We start from the raw sequence: 20,638 nt of genomic DNA on the forward strand, positions 1-20,638 counted from the left end.
GGTCTCAGGCACCATATTAGGATATTTTTATACTTCCACCAGCAGCTACTGACCAAGATCATGGAGAAAACGTATGAGATCTGTTAATTATTTATTCATTTATTTATTTCAATGATAGAACAAATATCTTGGCGCTGGTGCTCGAGAGGAGATGGACAGCTGCAGCGGAGGTGTCTGGTGGAGGGACACTGAGGTGTTAGACCACATAATTATTTGGCAGGTTGCTTCGACACAATAAAAAGTCCACATTATGTAACTGCTGCGTGTTTGTAAGCGAATATAAAATGTGATGAGGGCACAGGGGAACGTTACTAAAATGTCACAGAGTTAAGAGTCACCAAAACACCATTTATTTATCTGATCCAAAAAAACAACTCACTTATACCCCTAATGAACTGTTCAGGCTAACTAGCAAAATAGTCCCCAATACTTAAAATGTACTGGGTGACATTATCTACTCGTTAAATCTTAAATATGTATATTTTATAGGCCTAGATTTGGGTGTGGATAAATGTCAAGGTGCTTCTAAATTTTCCTTTCCAATAAAAGTGGCCTAAGTTAATTAAGAATGAAAGTGAGATACGGGGAATAATTATCAATTATCACCCTATAAGACCACATATATCCCTCAGAACTGTTCAAATGTAAATACATCATGATTTTCTCACATTCATCGTACTGTGTGATTATGTGGGACCAGGCCTCCCACTCATTAATCAAGATTATAATGTAATTATACAAACACATCATAGATCAGTTACCCATGAAATGTCACCATAGTCAAATATAAAATTCAGATTATAATTTGCCGTTTTGACAATTCCATAAAGATTTTTGTTATTAATTTTTTATCTAAATGATGTATGTATAAGTGGCATATTTGGAGGGGGTTTTAAAGTAGCAGAGGATTTTTATTACTATTGCTATTATTAGTTTGATGAACTGTTAGGAACCGACTCATATACCCCTTTTCCATAGTTAAAAAAGGACGTAGGTTCCCCTGAAATTCTACTTTGGGACGTTTGGGGGCAGCTCTAAAACATGATGTTCATAGAATAAATTTAATAATAGTAAAAATATGCTGTGTGTCTCTGGTGTGTTTATTTGTTCATTACATTTATCTTTAGTCATTAACACAATGAGACAAAGACAAGCTAATTTATTATTAGCTACACTGCAGCTGTCCAAAGACAGTTAAATGATAATTTACTCTCAGTGTGGGACATTTTAATATACATTTTATGAACTGGAATGTACATTAAGTCTATCAATTCAGACTCACGTTGTAGATGTTAAGTTGATCCACAGAAGAATAAATATTTGGAAGAAATACAGAATGCCAAACAGCCTCACTACATTACATTACATTATATTTTTAATTCTCAACTGGCACCTGAATTTTGTGTTTTCATTTACATAAACAGACATTGCAGGTATTCAGTGTTTGATTTTCGCAAATATGTGTCTTTGCCAATGTTGAAACAAAATCTAAGCCCTTAATCATATATTCATTTCAGTCTCTTGTGTACATTTATTAAAAAATACATCTTTTTAAAATCTGACAAAAAGAATGTTTTGAAGTAGTTATACAAGCAAATACATAAAGCTAACATTTTGTAGAGTCTGGGTTTATGGTATGAAAAAAGAAATACTAGAAAGCAATGGCACACAACTGTTCATCAGGCAAAAAAAGGCCCCCATTAATGTAAAAAGCAAACCTGCACTCTTGTTCTTGTAGTTTTCATACTTTGGTACACTGAGTGGTTGCTTGACTGAAGGTCTTGGCATCAAGATGTTGTTCCTTCAGTTTCCATTGACACGTCGCAGGAAAATGTTTGAAAGAGATGTAGATTTCTAATTTCAGTATTCAGTGAGCATGAATACCTTGTAAAGTTTTTAGGTTCCATTCCTCATCTTGGCGTACAATCCAATCTGCCGAGCAGCACTTGGCAAATCTCATCAAACTCGTTTTGAGAAGAAATGTTTGCAACCAACTCTCTTAAGAAAAAGTAAGAGAAGAAAACTGGTTCAAAGTAAATGAGTTAAAAGTTTAAATTTGTCCAAAAAACACAGTTTTTGATGGATTACAGGGATCCAGTTTCAGCAGAAATGTGAGGGTATGTTTCCCTGTGAGCAAGAGCACATAAAACTGTCAATTCTTCCCATTCAAACACAGGGAGGAACAGATCGGTGCCATCCTTAACCTTGACCTTTCTCTGTCCTTTCCTTGTAGAAGCCTAAAGGTTCCACTGCCTGCTCCTATGCTGCACGTTAAGCGTCTCCACCCAGAGTAAACTTTACCCAAGTGCATCTTCTCGTACCTAATTGAGTTAGAGGATGCCATCTCCTTCGAGAACAGGACATTAAGCTTCCCTCTCAGGGAATGGCGGGGAAAGTAAATCACTTTTAATTAGAATAAACCTTAAGATTAGATCTGGCCTTTCCTTCCCAGTCATTTGCATAGCTCCTCTCAATACGATTGAGGCGCCAGTGGCTGATAAGTGGGATTTGGAGACGAGAGAAGAAGAGAGGTTCTGGGGTTGGAGCCAAAATTGCCTAACAGGTGATTTAAAAATGCCTGAGGGTGATCCTATTAATTTTTATTTGTGGGAGCAGATTTTATGGGTTACATTACATTGTCAAATCAACTCAAACATATTTTATAGGAAATATCTTTTAAACCAGCAAAGTATAGACATTTGTGAATTGGGCATAAAACAATTGTCTTATTTTGTTGTTATTTCTTATTAATGCTGTAACTAATCACTATTTTAGTTACTGATTAATCTTTATTAATCAATCAATCATTTGAAAAAAATACCCATTACAATTTTCCAGAACCCAAAGTGACATCTTAAAATGTTGTCTGACAGATAGTGTAAATATATTCAAATTACAGTGATAGAAAACAGGAAAGTATAGCAAATAATCCAATGTGAGAAGCTGAAAGCATAAAATATTTTGCATATTTGCATTTAAAATGACTAACAATTACCTGATGATCAAAGTAGTTGCTTGGATGTTATGTTATCTGACATTCAAGTTAATATGTAGGCCTTTAAATTTTATGTATTTAATAGATTATGTAATGCTGTGGAAAGAGAGCTTTGAGTAATGGGGAAAAATGCATTTGGTATCGTTTAGTTTTTTTTAATTTATTTATCACTAATGTTACTAATGATCGATTTATTAACTGGCAACCCTACCAGTTGCAGATTAACTTTAGGTCAATAAATGGATTCATTGACAAATTGTTTCAGCTCTGATTTTTAGATACTTTTTAAAGATCACCTCCATACATATTTAAAGACATTTAAAGGGCCAGTGTGAGAGATTCAGTGGCATCTCGTGAAGTTATAGACTTAACTCTGTCTGCCTCATCCTCCCCTTCCAAGCATGTAGGAGAACCTGTGGTGGCTGCAAAAAGGGCGGAATAGCCATATCTAGAGCCAGGGCTACTACAGAAACATGGTGTTTCAAGTCTAACAGGGGTGCAACCAATGCTCATTTTCATTAGTGAAAAATCTGATTATTGTTTTCAGGATTAATCAATTCATCATTTATCGGTCTATAGCCCAAAGTGATGCCTTCAGATTGCTTCTTTTGTCCAACTAACACTCCAAAATCCAAAGACTCTTCATTTAATCTTAATTTTCATCATATTTGACAAAGAAAAAACAGCAAATGTTGATTTTTTTTGGTTGAAAAATAGCTACAACTATTAATCAATTATGAGAAAGAGTTGGTAACAAATTTTCTGTCGATCAACTTATTATTGCAGCTCTAATGTCAATTATCTTTCTGACATATTTCTCTTTCCAAGGGACATACATATATATTTTCTTATGAGGGGCCCTTGGCTGAGAAAAAAAACACTTGTGAACCTCTGATTTAAGGTGACCACAGAGAAACTTTCCTCTTCAGCAGATGAATGAGAGAACAGCCTTCAAGAATCAGACTGCACATACACCTCTCTGCACATTGAAGGCCAAACAATGTGCGAAACAGTTTTAAGTGGAGGGGGATTTACTGTTGTCCCTTATTCAATTAGAAATGAGAAGATTTATGAATTGGAAAAGCATATATGGTTCCCTCTCCTTGCTATAGTAAATTGTTCTGTGTGCACTAACATATTCAGACGAACATATGTGCTCTCACTCCTTCATCATGAAGTCCCTCACACTCTGAACCCCTCTATCACTCTGTCTGACTCTCCAGTGACGGAGCGAGGACTCAGCGTGTCTCCAGCACAAACCAACCCCGCCTCCCTCCTTTTTCTTAATTAAATGAAGAAAGCCAGACAAGTTATTCTTAGTTGAAAATGTTCCCTGTGTGACTTCCTGTGTTTGAGCTTCAGGATCGTCTCAAACAGGCTCAGAGGTTCAGTGTCTATAAATGACAGCTGGCATCTGAACAGATTTAACCTGCGACCTTTCTCTCTCTATGAGTCTGTACGCTCTTAGAAATAAGGGTTCCAAAACAGTTCTTCCTTAAGGGCTGTGGTTCTCCCCAGAACCACTGGCTTCCCTTTTAGGAAAAATGTTAGTCAACGGTTCTTTACAAGACTAAGAGTTGCATTAAGAACCCTTTTCATCAAATAACCCTTTTAGGAAGGAAGAGTTCTTCAAGGATTGTTGAAACCTTTGAAGAACTCTTTCATCAAGGGTTCACTGTAGGGTTCTTGGTAGAACCGCTGGGTGGGCTCTAGGTAAATGTTTGGAATGTAAAAGGTTCTCAGTTCTCTTACACCCCCTGGTGGGTTCTTGTTAGTACCCTTAGAAAGTGGAAAGATTCTGGATAGGAAAAGATTCTGGATAGGTAAAAGCCTCTGAATGGGTTCTAAATAAAACCCTTGGATTATAGAATGTTTCTCATTAGAACCCCCTGGGTGGGTTCTAGACAAACCCTTGGAATATAGAAGGTTTCTCAGTAGAACCCCTGGGTGGGTTTTAGATGAAACCACTGAAATATAAAAGGGTTCTTGGGAGAACGTCTGGGATGGGTTCTTGTTAGCACCCTTAGAAGGTGGAAAGATTCTGGATAGATCTCCTGAGAGGGGTCTTGATAGAACCATTACACCATAGAAAGGTTCTCAGGAGCAACCTTTCAGAGGTGGTTCTGAGTGGAACCTTTCACAGGTAGTTCTAGTTATAACCTTTTATGTTGGGTTCTAAGTAGAACCCTCTGAAAGGGTTCCATGAGCAACCTCTATCAAAGGTTCTATCAGGAAATAAAAAAAAGGGGTCTTGTATGGGGACAAGTGGAAGAACCCTCTATGGTTCTAGTTAGCACCTTTATTTCTCAGAGTTTGGTAAGGGGAAAGACAATGGAAGGCAGGGACATACAGAGAGAAGGACGGACAGATGAAGAGACATGCACACAGGCAGTGACTGAACCCCACTGAGGGAGATGTGAGGGGACGTGTCCCAATCTCCTCTCATTCAGAGGTGACAGTCCATCTGTCACCACGGTAGAAGTCCGCAGGGGGATCAATGTCTGCTGAGGTGGCCAAACCAAAAGCTATCTGCATCCCCATTAGTATTCCTCCGCGGTGGGGCCCCGGGCCGTCTACTGCATCGGCCTCCTAGTGCAACCGGCAGCGCAGGTGCCACGTCGATAGATTGATAAGACAAGCCAGACATGGCCCTGGAAAGCCCGCGACTGGACAAGTGATTTAACCCCCTCTGGGATAAACTTTTAAGATCTCACACAGGCACGAGGCAAGCACTTTCATACATGCATAACACATGCACGCAGGGACGGACACACACACACACATGTGAGTAGACACACACGTATGGGCCCCACACTGAGAGCAGATATGGACATCTTACAAGGATGAATGGCCAGTCCGCGAAGGACGGCAGGACAGCATAATAAAAGCCAGACGAGGCATTAATCCTCCTTGTGGGGTTCGCTGATGTTTGCAGCATTATGGCAGGCCACTAACATTTTTCACGTCTCTGCTGTGTGAGGGGTGGGGGCGGGAATTAGAGGGCCACCAGTAAGTGTAATGCTAAATCACAACTATGTGCTTGGCATGTTGTGTCATCATTATAATGTAGTGGCTCTGAGGTAGTGGCTGTTTGTTTGAATCCAACACAGGTGATTCTCTTAAAGTCATATGCAGCCCATTATTTAAAGGAATAATATTCATTTTTTTTCTATGCATTTAATGTGAAGCTATAGCTAAGAGACTGTTAGCTTAGGTTAGCATAAAGACTAGGAACACAGGACAATGGCTCACATTTAAAGAGAAAGGGTCAAATTGATATTGATATTCACTTTAATAGAGAAGATCAACACCACTCTCTGAAGCTATAGTCAGGAGATGATTAGCTTAGCTTAGCATAAGGACTGGAAACAGTGAAACTAGCTACCCTGGTTCTGTCTCAAGGTAACAGAATCTGTGTATGAACACATCTCACTAATTAACACGTTATATTTTGTTTGTTTGATCTGTAGGGACCAGTAACTTCTTGAAGTGTCCACTGGTTACCAGGTAACTGGTGCTAGCCAAGAACATTAAAACTCATTTGAAGCCAACTATGTAACAAGAGTATTAGGTTGGATATTGGTAACTTTTTTCTTGTTGTGAAAGCTTTTGTGAAACTTTTATAGACATGCCCTGGAGGTAACAATATAGCTACGTGTGGAAAAGACATTACAAACTAAAGGAATTCATTTGCAACGCTGTGTAACTATGACTAGCACCCAGCAGCTTTCTCAGACCATTAACTTGATCACACATCACCACAATGAGGTGAGATCCACAGATAATACTATGTTAACACTACAGTAACAAACATTGCCAACATGCACCAAATTACTTCAATTATTATGAATGAAGTAATTTACAAAAATAAACAAAAGACTGGTGCTAATGCCACAAACTCCACTGGAAACTCTATCGTCAAGTTCCCCTAAAAGTTGAAATATTCCTTTACATTTCCACAAGTTATACAGTATTTTTCTGATGAGAAAGTTATTACCAGCCATTTATGCATTTTTATCACAAATAAACACCCGATGTTGATGCTTATTCATGCAGCAAGAGACAAGGGGAGCAACTAAAAACTAACCTTTGTCACTTAAACAGGGCCACGGGCAACAATACCTCGGTACAATTTTTTATTTGATTTTTCTGGGCCAAGTCTGTCAGGCCAGTTAATAAAAAAAAAAAAAAAAACAAGTGAGCACTCCATTTTATGAGTGGAGATGACCTTTACAGAGCTCAGGCTACACTGACGGGATTTCAAGCCACCAATTAGCACTCTGGTTTCTGCTCTCAACAACATCAGCATATAAAGCAGGAGGCAGGACACATACGCGTACGACTCGGTCAACAACAAATGGATACAAAAGGGGCTCTTTGAACAGAGGTCACATTGTATTGCACTGTGTGGTTTTACAATGGGTTCATTTTGAACTATAGAAATAAGGTACTTCAGTGTGCATTTTAGCTTTAACATTAAGGTAAAATAATAATGATGATAATATACAGTTTTGTGGTTAAAAATGCTAATAACCACATGTAGGTCTATCTTATGAAAAATGACAACACCACATGCACTTCGAGGATTATGCCCCAGTAAGCACACTAACAATGTGGTCAAGGGCAAGCATAATAATGAATTGATTGTCCTCTGAGAGTGTCATAATGAATGTGAATCAGACTATGGAGTGTGCTTTTAACAATCAATAAGACTATGAATTGCCACCACCCTCCAAAGTGATTGATTATATTCATTTATATTTAAGCATAATGCAAGCTGAGATCAATTATGAATATTTTCTATAGACCTATAAATAAAACAAACATCGAAGGTGAAATTAAGGCTTAAAAAACACAGACTCTCTACTGTTTTTTGTTTTGGAAATTAAGGGAGAGCGGCAGAAGGAAAAAAAAAGGCTATTTTGAAATTAATTTCCAAAGAGTTGTCAATATTCCTGAAGTGTGGCACATGCAGCGCCAAGCTATGGTGCTGCATTAAGCTTTCATGAAAGTGAAAGTTAATTAGATATGATGACTGAACTCCCGGGATCGTAATTAGCCGAACTGCGTGACTGCTCTCCTGTAATTAAATGTCATTTTCCCTCAGTTCACTGAGCCTGAAAAAAAAAGAAGAAGAAGAGGAGGAAGAAGACTACTGCAGAAAATGTCAGTTACAACAAATTCACCTGGTGCCCTGTGGCCTGATCCCGGACATTTCTGAAAAGTGTGCAAAGTTGGGGTGACAAAAAGTGGGCTTAAGCTAATATTTCACCCTAAACTTAAAATAAACAAGCCTCTGCTTGGTCGTCTGGCTTCATAGCTCTGTCTGACATTTGGATTGTGTTTTTTTGGGTTTGGAATTGTGGACACTCGGAGGTCGCGAATGAGCGTAAACACTCCAAGGTTAAGGTGAGAAAGGAGAAGAGGTCGTATCTGCAGGTGAGAATGAAATGTCAGATTCTGTATACGGTGCCGCCCTGGCAGGTGTCATATGTGCATAACCCCGGGATAAGAGAAAAGAGTGAGGAGAGAGGAGGGAGAGGAGAGGAGACGGGAGCTGGTCCAGCAGAGTACACGGCAGGTCTCTTGTCATGTGTTAGAGGAGAAGAGTCAAACCCGCAGGAACCAAACTATTGACTGACACCAGAGGACACGCTGTAAGGACGACCGTGACAACAACAGCAACCACAACCCCTGCTGAAGAGCTATCGTACACAATACCGCACCCTTTCTCACAACTCTATTTTTGTACCCTATACTTTAGAAATAAATTCAGTCTTTTCAGGATGCTGCATAGAATATATTATTATTACTAGTTTACCTGAAAGAAGATGCATGAGAGCAATGCTGAAAAGTTTTCAGAGAAAGTTTTTTTGCAATCCTGTGACCTTCTAACCTTGAGTGGGGAATCTGTTATTATGATCCATCGCTAAATCCTCGATTTTGTTTATTAGATACTTCAAGGAAAGGTTGTTGGAGCTGAGTGAAAAATGTTTTGACAAATACATCACAGTGGTTGTCTGAGTCTTCAAATTACTCAGTGTTTGACAAGACTTATTATAGCATCAAAGGAAATGCCATGTGAAATTTCATTTTCAGAAATGATTTTAAAAAGAAACAATAAATCTTGATACATAGAGACCTTAGGCAAGACCTTTACTTTGCAGTCCATGTTATGTGTGCTTTTGCATTGATAATAGCTCCCTAATAAGATATTATATTCACAGTATAATGATGAGTATGCAATGCATTGGATATTTATGGTTGTATATGTTGTGTGCAAGACAAAAAACTAGACCAATATATACTTACAAACAATAACATAATTATGACTTGATTTTGCTTTTTTCCTCTCCTTCTCATTTTCTCTCTTTTATTTGTCTTGATTCAGAAGGCCTATTACCTCAGTTGATGCTGTTACTGCTGCTAACTTGCACTTTTGGCCTTTGAGGGTGCAGACATAAATATTTCCACTGCATGGTATGACTCGGCTTGGCTCTTTTTTTGGTTTTCAAAAGTTCTCAAAAGTTGTGGATAGTACTGAATACTTTATTGTGGCCAACTGACAAAGCGCAGGTGTTCCTTTCTTTGGCTGCCAATAAAAGGAACTCAACAGGAGAGGATATGTTCCATTGTTGCTGTGTGATTGTCATTTTCACTTTTAAAGAACAACCACAGCTGATCAAAACCTCTAACATGATTCAGGCAGAAATCATGTTCATGCACAAGGTCATATTCAAATTTTATTCATGTTATGTTTAGTCACGTGCGTCGATTTCCTTCCTCATTGTTGAACACTGAACATTGTTGGAAACATTTGCAATAATTTAAGTACGCAGCTGAACAAAATAAATAACAGATGTCCAGCCTATTTAGAAAAATGTAACATAACATGGCTTTAATTGACTTTGTTCAGATTAAGTTGGCACAGATTTGTACCTGAAAGGCAAACTGCATCTCTTTCCAAAAGAACAATGCATAGACTTACATAAAAATAACTCCTTGCAATCATCACCCCCAACCTACTGGAAGTGGGAGGTGGTGCCTGCATCCAGAGAGACCTCACCCTTTTATTTCTTCATATACTTCAACAATCCAAAACGTTTTTCGATATCCTTAGAATGAGACTCAACAATTAACTATCTTTCTGGTGGGTTTACAAATCCTACTTATTCTGCCTTTAATGAACATTCCATTGTAATGATGTGTAAATAATCATGTATGTCTATTTCCAAGATGGGTACGTCTCTGAGGACATATTCATGAACGCATGCATGAATGCATGGATGGTGGATGTCATTGATAGGAACACCCACAGGCTACGTTCTGTATAACAATTACTCATTTTACTGTCTCTATATAGCGTGCTCTCTGATGAGATATCATTGACAGTGGAAGAGACAGTGTGAGTGGGGAACCTAATTACCTCTGCCCGATGGACAGAAAATGATCACTGTGAATGTAATAAGGCTTTAACGTGTTTGCCTGAGAAAACGAGTCGGGGTTCCCTGCAGTGTTTTGAATTAGAAAAACGTCAGGTTAAAACCCCACCTGTGTCTCTGACTCAATCACTAATGTGGAGCCACTTCACTACTCCTCATCCCTGCTCTGTTCCTAGTTATAAAATTATCTGCATCAGTCAAAGGCCTGGTTTGAAAACATTCTGATGTCAAAGACCCCCAGATCAAGCTCCAACTTTAGAACACTGACTTTGCTTTGATGAAGTTTTCTCCCATAAAACAACTTTTTTTGTCATCTATTGGTCCTACTTGAGGAAAGATGAAGATATCCAATCAGCAAGTCTTTACAAAGTCTATCACACTCTATCCTTGAGGTCTTTCAAGTAGGAGCAAACTCATATCGGCACAAAAATTGCACAAAATTGTCTCCATGAAATAGATGGTGGTGAATGTGGGTGAAAGTCATTTCCTTTTATTATGATAGATATATATCACAAGCAGTGAGTTATCTCATACAACTGACAAGATACATTGTGCCTTTTGTGGGGATCCAACCTTGAAAGTTGTAATTCTTTCTGCATTTGTTTCAAAAAATGTATTTAATGTATTTTATTTCTACAAATACAACTCTGTACAACGTTTTCATTCATGGCTGCATGCATGGAATCCAATGTTAAGGTTTGTACTTTTATGTCACTTAGATCAGCCTCGCTGCATACTATTTACTCTCAGGATGTCAGGATGATTTGTCTTTTACTGTGAAGTAGTCACAGGATCTATTTGTCACTGTGGTTATTAATCTTTTATCAAAAAAATGTGTCTACAAAAAAAAGAGGACTGTCATTTTAGGTATTGTTATTGAGAGATGATCAGCTTTGAATATTGCAGTCATGGGAGTGATGAAACCAGAAGCAGCAGCCACAGTTATGTGTAAGATGACTCATAAAGTCTGTCTCTAAATGCTTTGCCCAAAAGACACTGGGGACAGTCTCCCAGCTTTCATCATTTGAATCCAAAGTCTTTAGGGGGCCCTTCATATTAAGGCAGTGATATAGTATGCTTACTGCTGACAGGAGAAGGGGGGGTGTCCTGTAAGGTGTAGGGGATGTAAGTTTGTTGGCAGCTGTACTTGCTGCTGTTAAAGCAACTACCTTACATTTAGAAATCCCCAGACGATCAGTAGGCAATGAGATCTCTGATTGTTGATTGATTGGTGTTGCAAGATCACAAGGTGACAAATTCTACTCTCAAATGTTCTATTCTACTTGTGTGGAACACTGTGCAGATGCAAAAGACCAATTATTGAGCGATTCCTCTCTTAAAACAATGTGAGTTTGTTTGGCTGCACTGCATACAGATATACCCATTGCTCCTCTGTTGTACCTCTGACAAAGTCGCTGCTCAAGGACTTTGCTGTAGGCTCAAATCGCACTTTCTGTTAGCACCTGCAGCCACAGTCTTGACAAGTCAACCAGGACCAAAATCTTAAGAATTATAGCTTAAATTTTTTATTTAGTTTTTATTCTTTTCATTTAAAAGAAGTACAAGAATGGAAGAAGATGAAATTGAAAAGCCCAAGAAAGCCCAGCTTAAGGGAAGAACCACTGAGCTTCTGAGCAAGTATTAAGGATCCATCATCTGAATATTATTCCAGGAGGAGTCTTTTATGGGTGCTTTAAATTGGGTGATTTTATGACTGCAGCAGTCTATGTAATATAATCACATTAAACTCCCTAAAAGGAGCCTCCTAAATCCTCCTTATGTTCACCTGATCCCTCATCACCATAGACCTGAAGTGAAAAACAAACTGCTGTGATTTTTCCGACTAAATCATTCCCCTGTCATCGGGAACAGCGGTGGCACGCCAACAGACTTTCACGAACTGTCACCGCAACAGCTCAATATAGTCGACACGAAGTCCTACTGAACAACAGTTGTCTGTTTTGACCTTTCCTCCTCACCGCAGCTTTCGATGGCAGCATCTGTCCTCTAGCTATATTGCAGCTTTACATCCTGCCTGCCTATCTGACTGCCCGAGGGCACTTAAGGTGTCTACTGCTAATTCCACCTGAGCCCTTAATTACCTCATTAATTTAGGCTGACAGGGTAGGTTAAAACCCCTCTGTGATCCCCAGGCTACATACACGGACATTAGCCACTGAATGCGAGGCCGTAACCCGGTCCCGTTTTTTGAGACCCTTAAGTGTTTAACAAGGTTTATACCTAATCCACAACTTTATCTTTATGGATCTTGGCCTGGTTTTTCAAAAAGCAGCTTAATTGGCTTACAGCTGAACCAACATCATCTTAGCGCTTGGCCACAGTGGAAAGTGGTGTCTGAAAGTGGGTTTTAGGCACATTACACCCAGTGTGGCAGCTAAGCTAGGATAGCCCCCCTTATGAAACCATCAGTTGAGGATTTCCACTGTGGCTTTAGCTAAGCCATCTCCTATCCGGATCCATTCTATAAAGACAGTCATTGAAGGACAAAGAGCGAGAGAAATACAAAGGCTTGAAGCCTCCTGGAGATCCTATCTAGACAGAGGAGTAATAAGGAGAGGGTTAGGAGAAGGGTTATATTGGTCTAGCTGGATGGCATGGAGGAGAAAGGAGGGCCATCACACATGTCCTGCCTTGACTGAAGACAGGATTAGAGAGGGAACCGGGGGGGAGAGACAGACAGACAGAGATAGAGAACAGACACAGAGGAAGCGATAGTGAAGGAGGGAAGAAGAGGGGGAATGAAGGAACGGCAGAGAGGAAGATTGATGGCTGACTCGTTCTTGCTAGGTTATTTTTTCCCCTCCATCTCTCCAGATGATGTCGGCGTCCAGGAGCCTCCACTTTTGCAGTGGAAGAGAGATGTGATAAAAATCACAGAAGTTTTCAGCAGATAGAAAAAGGAATATGGAGATGGTTTGCGATAATGGCAAACATTAAGCAAAAGTGGGGTAACGGTGGAATACAAAGTTGAGGAGAGAATGATTTCTGTTAGGTTACCCTGTAAAAACCATACAGGAACTTGTTGGAATCAACAAATCTCTTCTCATTAACTTAACATAAATATACATGTACTATTTCTTCAAGTTATTTGAACTTAAAATGTCTAATATCTGTTTTCTCACTTCAGAACTTATAAACATGAGTTCTTTTAATCTGATGGCTTTTGACTTGAAATGATAAGTTTAATGAATGTACCGAACAGAATTCAATCAACTGATTAAATGAAGTTTCTAAAGAAACTGATTTGCAGACTTGCCAGCATGGAGTTTGAGAGTTAAAATTCTCCTGAGACCCTTCTCCTTTATAGTTTGAAGTCTCAACCTGACAAAATGTTAAAAGAAAGCTAATTTTTTGTGATGTTCTTCAGTCTGAGTTGTTGGCCCAACTTGAATGAGTATATGTAATATATTTATTATAAGTTTATTTGATGAGAAAAGTTTATTTGTTTTCAATCATTAAAAAAAACCTTCAACTTGCCCTTACAGATTCAGTCAACTTAAAATGTTAAGGCAGCCCAAACATTAAACTTTATGTTAAAACAAATAGTTTATATGTACAGTGTAAGAAAAACTATGACAGAACGTATGAAAATGTCTTTAAAAGAAAGGGTTTATTTTTGAAGTCCCTTGTTTTGTCCGTTTGTTTAAAGGAGAATTGTGACCCATTGCTCCTCCCTGTTTTCCTCACCCTTTAAACTGAGACACAAGTGAAAATCATTAAGCAACAGCTGGGGCTCTTGGCCACATGTGCAGGACAGAGCAGCAAACTGGGCTAAATGGCATAATTCCATTTAATTCCATTCCATGTAAAGCAGCCATTTGTATGTTCTGCCATATTTGTGGCATTTTGTGCTAAATTGATTATTCAATTACACTACAAGAACAGAACAATGAGTCTGTCAGTTTCATTGTTGGATCTCCCATTATATTCAGTTAGAGTATCACTGAGTGCATTCAGAAGTTAATCTATTAATTGATCCATTTTGACATAATTACATAAGCTCCGCACTGACTGTAAATTGTCTGGATTTCTGCACTAAAAACTGCTTTGCGATCCTCACATTAACTAATTTTATTTAAGAGTTTAAAAGGTGATACTTTATTTCATTACATTGTCATAACCATGTCATGACACCTGTCATGAAGACAAGGGAGTCTTTATGAAGGTTTATTACTGTTGTCATTAAGTGGCATTTGGTCATTTTTCATGCAAAACCAATCTCAAACACACCTTCTCAGACTGACAGTGTGATGACTGATTTCCTTGCTGGGTTTGGCCTCACCTTGGTACTGTACTCAGTCTAATAACATAATAATAATTAATAACATTTGATGACATGTTAATGACAAGTCCAAAATGTACCACTTTACTTGAGGTCAAGGAAAATATTAAATTGTTAAATAATAATAAATAACTAATAATAAATAATTAAAATGTTCATAAAATCAAAACCCATTTTCAATAGTATTTATAGTCGCTGTTTTTTTTTACTGCTGTAACCATTCAATGTATTCATATTCTGTAATTACCTCACTGTATAGTTGTTTTTATTGGTTGTGGCGGTGTTCGCCATTCCAGTGCTAGATTTAAATTGCCCCCATAAGCCCGTGGGATTCACAGGAAATGATGCAGCATATAATACAGTTATTTTTTTTCATTGATATCAGCCTCATTCTTTGCTCTAATGCAGATGCAAACAGAACATGTTTGTCTTTAAACGTGTAAAGGAAATACATGGATTCTTGCACACAAATATGTATGCAAGAATGTATGTATATATATACAGTTCATGCACACACATACAAATACACTTCTTCACTATACGCTAATGTAATTGCTTCTGCACTGAAAGACGTTTCTGCTGCATGATACCACCTTTAGATGTAAACAGCAGTTTTAATATGGATATACTATATGGAGTTCCTATAAGTGCTATACAACTCAATGCCTTTTGTTAGCTACAAACGCAGTGTTTGTCATCACATGTTACCATGACCCCAGGCTACAAAGGATGCAGCATGGATCAGCAAAGTCAATGCACCATAAACCATGTATGATGTATGATGTGAGTCCCTTATTTTGTTCAGCTCCGGGTGGGCTTTTGTTTGAAATGAGCACTACATTTCTAGCACAAAGAACTGGATATGGATTTCATTCTCCCAAGTCATGTCAGATCGTTTGACTTTGGTGGAGAGTTCATTGATTTGCAAGAACAGAGATTTGTCACTTGAGTGACTCTGTCGATTCCTTTTATTGTGCATCGTTTAAAATATATCAATTAATGAAAAGGATAAAACAGATCATGTCTTATAGACATGTTAGGGGGGAAATTAAGGGTATGTCTTGGCACTATTTGAATATGCTAAATACTGCTGTAAATGCTTTATAGACTTTCCTTCAAATTAAGAATTCGCAGACACCAAACTTTTTAAAACTTGTGAAATATTTAAGAAAACTCTGTTCGGACAAGCATCAAAAACTTGTTACCACAGCAATACTACATTAGCTCCAATTTCACAATAACTTGTGCAAACATGACCCTAAAACTTTGTTTCAGAAAGACTCTCAACACAAAACACCTAGAGGCAACAGGGAATGCAATAAATGGAAGAAGATGATAAGAGATATGAAAACTTTTCCTATACCAACTTTGCTAAACTAGGTCGAAACTAACACTGAGCTATAAATCATACCAATTTCCAACAAATAACTTGATAATAGTCAAGGCTACCGCATGAAAGCAGAGATGAAGCCCTGTATGTCCTTCCCATACCTGCAGGCTCACTTCCCATCCTTTAAAAAACATTGACTAAACTATACTTGCAGTTTACAGGTCCATTAAATCAGCCAGGATAGTGTCAGAGAGTGGAGGGGAGAGGTATTACATTTGTGTTATTGGTCAAATATCGCTGGCCTGTGAAGGAAAAAAAGTGATATCCAGCACAGGCCTGGCAAATGGAGAAAGCGAGAGGGAGTAGGGGGGGATATGTCACAGCCATGTCCTTTCTGATAAGTGAGTTTTCACTTGGGTTCAACCCCCTCCCCGCTGTAATAAGAGTTGACACCTATTTGTGACATATGACTGTATCTCTGATTGCCTGGGGCGTGATATCATCCCGACGCCCCGCTCAGCTGGCGATGGAGGGATAGCAAGAGTGAGCAATGGAGAAATAGAGGGGTTTGTGGCTCAAATGTGCCGGTCAATGCAATACTGTATCTGTGGGAGATATGGAGGCTGTGTGCTGCGTGGGCAGGGGGGACAAAAAATATTGGAAAATGTGTCCAGCTCATATGTTGCTTGCCTTCAGATGTGCTGGATGGCACAGAGGAGTAGATGGACGGTTGTATGGATGGATAGATGGCAAATTATTAGGTACCTCAGGGAATCCATTTATTCACATGCCCATTTGCTAGCAGCTTGTGCTATTCAGTGTTGCAGGGCAGAGCAGACACGCATCTGCAGGGCAACTTCCACCAACTGTGGGATCCCCAGGTGTTCCCAGGCCAGCTGTGAGGTATATTCCCGCACCACGTCTTTGGTCAACCCTGGGGTTCTTCTGCAGGTGGCCATGCCCATTACACATCCAGTGGGAGACACACTTATGACTGGATGACTGAACCCCCTCAAGTGGCCTCTTTCCAGATGGAAGAGGAGAGGCACAGTTCTACAGCCCTCCTGGACTACGGAGCTCTTTACCATATTTTATCAAATCCGCTTAGGTTCCTCTTGGCCCGTAGACATTATATATGATTAGAGCTGGCATAATAAACATAAAAATACATTCTAGGTTCTGGGAAAGTGTTGCAAATATTAAAGCTTCATGGTTTAAAATTTCATAACAAAAAAGCAACCAGAAGTGACAGTGAAGACAAGACCGCCAAGGCCAAATGCCCTCTCGCACAGATTCTGCTCCAAAATTTAATTTAATTGGCCCAATCTTCATCCTTCCAGCAAGCCTGTACTTTTTCTGTAATGCTGCTGACAGACAGACAAATCAGGCTTTCCCATTCTCACTTTTGATCGTGCTGTGTCAAACCGTGCTACACTGATTTGCATTTCCATTACTCATTTTAATGCGCCAAGCTGTGCCTAGTTGCACCCTTTTCCAAAGTGGGGCCAAAGCATGCCCAACCCACCGCTAAGCAGATTGCTGCGACATCTCCCCCACCACTGCCAACGTGTGATGACCCCCCCCCCCCCCTTTTCCCCCAAACAAACTTGTGTTGCGAGCAAGATTCAGCTATTTAAGGACAGTACAAAGAAAGACATTTTTAGAAGTCTGTTGGTGCGTTCAGTTCTCAGTGCTTTTGTAGCTCCTAACTGAATCTCTGCGGTTTGAAGTATAGTTTCTCTCCTGCGTTGCCATTTCTACTTTCAAGCATCTGCTTTATTTTACCGTTTCATTTTCCCTTTCAGCTCCTTAAAGCCTATTTATTCACTGTCTTACAGCTACTTGACTCTTGATAAGCATGCATCTGTTAAAAGATTCATCTTCGAGCGGATGGCTCTGTTGTAATGGAAGCTGGAATGTGACTAAGTGTTGCATAAATAAAACTTAAATATTACCTCGTAAATAAACCATGATTTCTGCCTGAGTCATGTCGGATAGAGAGACAGATCAGTTAAGGTGGGCGTTCAAAAGTGAAGATAACAACTCCCATGATTCCACACCAGTTCTTGAAGGCATTAAACTACGTCTTTTGTTCTTGTTTAAATGTGAGAGAAACCTCCAGCTGCAGAATTTGCTGTTTGTGCTTTTAAGTCAGTATAATACTCTGTCTGTGAGAGTCTGTGTGAGGTAAATTTCATCACAGGGTAAATAAATAGGCTCTGTGCAGACATTCACATAGTATAATAGAGTATAATCGAACCCTCACTCACCCACTTTGGAGCTACATTCCTCCTGCCTGGATGGTGCAAGCCACTTTTCACATATAAAACATGGCTTTCAGTTTGGGGAACACAGACCTCAATGCCAACCACTTCACATTCAGCAGTAAACTGTTGAAGTGCACTTTGAAAGCTGCGGGCTGATCAGGCCATAAAGGCATCACAAAGGAGCACTGGTGAAGAAGCCTTTGTTAAGCTGGATGTTCTCCATATCAAACACCTGCCCATGAAAATCAGGAACAGGACAAGAGACAAGGCACAACCCTGTCAACACGCTGACCTTGAACCACTTGACAAGTGCCAAGTATGCAGAGGAACAGACCCCTGACATCTTCTCGTACCATGATAGATCATAAAACCTAGCTTTTCTTACTTGTCTCATGAGCCTTTATTACATTATCATCATGCTCCACTGACTGGTACTGGTTTATAATAAGTATGGTAGGTGAAGTGTGACTGGCTGATAACAATTCTTATGCACCACACCCTCAAGTTTACAGTCCATGTCACCCAACCCTTTTGCGCATAGTAAAGTATCTATAAACGTAGTGAAAAGCTACATTTTTAAATGCAGTGCTTAAACCTTTAGGATCACAAGGTTGCCATTTCCGTGCAGCCTTGCAGTCAACACACTGTTCACAGAGCAGAGCTTTGACACTGTGTTTCACAGATCAATGGCCTCTCCTCTGCACTGTCTCTGGCATGATAAAATGCTCCTCACTCTGTATGCTTACCGAGTCTGGGCTATATCTAATGTGCCTGGCTAAGAAGGTCACCAAGGTTTGTTAAAAAGGGATGTACGGGTGTGTTTTTTATCAATAAATTCAGGGGTTCTGACACTTATAAATGCAGATTGTTATAAAAAATAACATGTGGCCTCTATGTCACATCTATAAATTGCACGAAGAAAGATGTGAATGCACTCCCAGGCAATACATCATAGAAAAAAGACATGATAAAAGCGTGTGTATTATCTCCTGGTACTTAACAGTACACCCCCTAAATTAATTAAGTACATCCTCCAACTTTTGAAGAACATTCAGTTTACTGTAGTTCAGTGGTTTCCAGCCTTTGTTGTCTGATGTACCCCACAGCCCTGTCAGCTGAGGTCAAGCACCCCTACATCAACACCATCTGTCATGTTCCAATCTGTGTATTTGAATAATTTTGAAACAGAATATTATTTAGCTCTGTTAATTATGTAAGTGGATAGTGTTACAGTATTTTTTTAGTACAACTGCGTTGTCAATGTTAAGTTCTGTTTGGTCATGTTCGCAGTTGTAGTACTACCACCACTTGGGAGCGGCTGAAGCTCGACATTTCAAATATTTATCCAATACTTTTAGCTATTTGGGATGGCTGTTTTCTGCACCTGCCTTATGAAATTCTGTTTAATTTGACTCACTTGAAGGATACTTTATTCTTTCAGGAATAGGGCAGTGCATAATTGTGTGCACTGTGCAAGTGAGGGAGCCTGATTGAAGCAGAAGTTAAAGTTGTCAGTCTGGCAGTAAATGTACAGTACAGGTTACAGTGTGCTGCAGGGTTCACAGGGTTCATCTATTTCTCAGCTGCAGGGAAAATGAACAGGTTTGGCCCCGTAGTAATCTGAGAAGGAAAGGCTGAGTGACTGACTGAATAAGCTAATGCTAACGTGAGAGTTGTACATATATGTCAGCAAAGGTGTGATCGTATCGACTTGTTCAATCCATTACTATTACATTTATTTCAACAAATTATCCTTTCCTTTAAGCCAGTCATTCCCAGAGACTGGGCTGTGACCAACAGGTGTGTCACCGCAGATTTTATTTGCGTCGCCAAATAAAATAAATGACTGTGGGAGAAATTCAGCTAATTTAGGATTTATATCTGCAGTACAGCTAAAGCTCTTAAATGGGTATATTGTTTTACTGACAAAAAACTATGGTGTCTTAATTCAACCTAAAGTAAGCTAAAATTTCACATCGTTTTCCAGATAAGAGTAAATAGAAACAATGACATGGTTAATTCAGCCTAAATGCATTTACCTCTCATTTATAAAGTATTTAACATGTACTTTTTAATAACACATATCAAGATAATATAAGCTGATGCAGAAATGGCAGTAAAACTGGTCAGAAATGCTCATTTATGCACAAACTCTTCTTGAGATTTATTGATAAGGCCTACTGTGAATTGGGTCACGATGGTTGGCAAATTTTTTTTTTTTTAACAAACTATTTAATTACTTTCACCATTTCTAACAACTTAATCAATCAATTCTTCTTCTGACTTCTGCTGGCAACATGT

General features: G+C 39.1%; 1 long non-coding RNA gene across 1 annotated transcript in view; it reads right to left on the reverse strand.

Moving 5' to 3' along the window:
• The window catches only part of LOC146306681 (uncharacterized), a 137,595-nt gene that overhangs the window by 43,109 nt on the left and 73,848 nt on the right, over window positions 1-20,638 (reverse strand). The window lies entirely within an intron of this gene.

Source organism: Lutjanus erythropterus, chromosome 22 (genome assembly GCF_056507025.1).
Source record: "Lutjanus erythropterus isolate fLutEry1 chromosome 22, fLutEry1.hap2, whole genome shotgun sequence".
Lineage (NCBI taxonomy): Eukaryota > Metazoa > Chordata > Actinopteri > Lutjaniformes > Lutjanidae > Lutjanus > Lutjanus erythropterus.